A 3,451-nucleotide genomic window follows, 5' to 3' on the forward strand; every position below is an offset into this window, starting at 1 on the left:
ACGCGCGCGAGGCAGCCGTCGCGAGTGTGCGCGCCGAGCTCAATCGCCTCCCCCGCACCGCAGACCACCTCAGTGTCGACGATAACCTCCCACGCCGGCGCCTGCGGCAGCGCGATCGCCAAAGTCTGGCCGAGAAAGCAGTCGCCGAGCGGTCGCCGAGGTGCGGCCGAGAGGCGGCGAGGGCGGAGGCGGCGAGGGGCGGCCGAGGCGGCGAGGGGCGGAGGCGGCGAGGGGCCGAGAGGCGGCGAGGGCGGAGGCGGCTGGCGTGGGGGTGGCGAGGGTGGGGGGTGGCGAGGGCCGAGGCGGTGGGGGCGGAGGTGGTGGGGGCGGAGGTGGTGGGGGCGGAGGTGGTGGGGGCGGAAGTGGTGGGGGCGGAGGTGGTGGGGGCGGAGGCGGCGAGGGCGGCGGCGCCTCCATCGTCATCGGCGCGTAGAGCAAGCCAGAGGGCTCCGCGCGCGAGCCCGCCTACTCAATTAATTAGTACTGAGTACCGAATTAATCAACAGAGCAGGCCAGATGGCTCCGCGTGCAGCCCGCCCTGCGCGCAAACGCGGGCGCGCCGACGCTGGCCCCGTTTGGGACGACGAAGCGCGAGAAGTTCTTCCCGCCGCGCGAGCTGCGGGCGACCTATTCATTACTTAGTACTGAGTAATTAATGAATCGAGAAGTTCTTCCCGCCGCGCGAGCTGCGGGCGACCTATTCATTAATTGGTACTGAGTAATTAATTAATCGAGAAGTTCTTCCCGCCGCGCGAGCTGCGGGCGACCTATTCATTAATTGGTACTGAGTAATTAATCGATCGAGAAGTTCTTCCCGCCGCGCGAGCTGCGGGCGACCTATTCATTCATTAGTACTGAGTAATTAATTGATCGAGAAGTTCTTCCCGCCGCGCGAGCTGCGGGCGACCTATTCATTCATTAGTACTGAGTAATTAATTGATCGAGAAGTTCTTCCCGCCGCGCGAGCTGCGGGCGACCTATTCATTACTTAGTACTGAGTAATTAATTGATCGAGAAGTTCTTCCCGCCGCGCGAGCTGCGGGCGACCTATTCATTACTTAGTACTGAGTGATTAATTGATCGAGAAGTTCTTCCCGCCGCGCGAGCTGCGGGCGACCTATTCATTCATGAGTACTGAGTAATTAATTAATCGAGAAGTTCTTCCCGCCGCGCGAGCTGCGGGCGACCTATTCATTAATTGGTACTGAGTAATTAATTGATCGAGAAGTTCTTCCCGCCGCGCGAGCTGCGGGCGACCTATTCATTCATGAGTACTGAGTAATTAATTGATCGAGAACTTCTTCCCGCCGCGCGAGCTGCGGGCGACCTATTCATTCATTAGTACTGAGTAATTAATTAATCGAGAAGTTCTTCCCGCCGCGCGAGCTGCGGGCGACCTATTCATTCATGAGTACTGAGTAATTAATTAATCGAGAAGTTCTTCCCGCCGCGCGAGCTGCGGGCGACCTATTCATTAATTGGTACTGAGTGATTCATTAATCGAGAAGTTCTTCCCGCCGCGCGAGCTGCGGGCGACCTATTCATTCATGAGTACTGAGTAATTAATTAATCGAGAAGTTCTTCCCGCCGCGCGAGCTGCGGGCGACCTATTCATTCATGAGTACTGAGTAATTAATTGATCGAGAAGTTCTTCCCGCCGCGCGAGCTGCGGGCGACCTATTCATTCATGAGTACTGAGTAATTAATCGATCGAGAAGTTCTTCCCGCCGCGCGAGCTGCGGGCGACCTATTCATTCCTTAGTACTGAGTAATTAATCGATCGAGAAGTTCTTCCCGCCGCGCGAGCTGCGGGCGACCTATTCATTCCTTAGTACTGAGTAATTAATTGATCGAGAAGTTCTTCCCGCCGCGCGAGTTGCGGGCGACCTATTCATTCATGAGTACTGAGTAATTAATTGATCGAGAAGTTCTTCCCGCCGCGCGAGCTGCGGGCGACCTATTCATTCCTTAGTACTGAGTAATTAATTGATCGAGAAGTTCTTCCCGCCGCGCGAGCTGCGGGCGACCTATTCATTCATTAGTACTGAGTAATTAATCGATCGAGAAGTTCTTCCCGCCGCGCGAGCTGCGGGCGACCTATTCATTCATTAGTACTGAGTAATTAATCGATCGAGAAGTTCTTCCCGCCGCGCGAGCTGCGGGCGACCTATTCATTCATGAGTACTGAGTAATTAATTGATCGAGAAGTTCTTCCCGCCGGGCGAGCTGCGGGCGACCTATTCATTCCTTAGTACTGAGTAATTAATTGATCGAGAAGTTCTTCCCGCCGCGCGAGCTGCGGGCGACCTATTCATTCATGAGTACTGAGTAATTAATTGATCGAGAAGTTCTTCCCGCCGCGCGAGGTGCGGGCGACCTATTCATTAATTAGTACTGAGTAATTAATTAATCGAGAAGTTCTTCCCGCCGCGCGAGGTGCGGGCGACGTTGTGGTGGTGGATGCACAGCGAGTAGACCGACCGACCGACGCCGAAGCAGCCGCCGCCCTCGCCGAAGAAGCCGAGCGCAGAGCCTACGGGGCGCGGGAGATTAATCAATTAGTGATGAGGGATTAATAAATTAAGAGCGCTGAGCCTACGGCGCGGGAGAGCTGGCATCTTCCTCCCCTCGCTGCGCTGTCTCACGCAGTCTCGCACAATCTCACACGCAATCTCGCGCAATCTCGCGCAGTCTCGCACAGTCTCACGCTGTCTCGCACAATCTCACACGCAATCTCGCGCAATCTCGCGTAGTCTCGCGCAGTCTCGCGCAATCTCGCACAATCTCACACGCAATCTCGCGCAATCTCTCGCAATCTCGTCGCGCCGTCGTCCGGGGTCTGCCAGCTCGGCCAGTGGGTGCCATTGTCCCATGACGCGACCGGGCCCCAGTCCCACAGGGCCGTCACAAGGTACCGCGTGTGCGGCTCCTCCCCCATGGCGATGGAGGGGTGCATGATGATGTTGTTGCTCATGTCTCCGTTGCCGCTGATGAGCCGCAGGTTGGTGCGCATGTCTGCGTCGCTCACGTTCTTCATGAACACGCCCTGGTCCGACCCGAACGCGACGCCGCCGGGGTCGCCCCCAAAGTCGATGTTGATGGCCTGACAGTCGTGCGCCGCGTTACCCGAGATTACCCGAGATCACCCGAGATTACTCGAGATTACCCGAGATTACCCGAGATCACCCGAGATCACCCGAGATTACCCGAGATTGCCTGAAAGTCGTGCGCCACGCGGTCGCGCACGGCGCCGGTCCGGCGGGCGATGCGGCGGGCGAACATCGGCTCCCACTTGCCCGCCCGGCAGCCGCCCGCGTTGCGGTAGATGCCCGCCTCGGAGCCGACGTAGTACCTTGAGCGGCACAAGACGCGGCGTGGAGTGGGCGTGGCCCGCGTGGCGGCTGGGCGCGTGGGCCGGTTTTGGGGGGATGGGGCGTGGAGAATGTGCTCA

Source organism: Emiliania huxleyi, assembly GCF_000372725.1.
Source record: "Emiliania huxleyi CCMP1516 chromosome Unknown EMIHUscaffold_196, whole genome shotgun sequence".
In the NCBI taxonomy this organism is placed as follows: domain Eukaryota; phylum Haptophyta; order Isochrysidales; family Noelaerhabdaceae; genus Emiliania; species Emiliania huxleyi.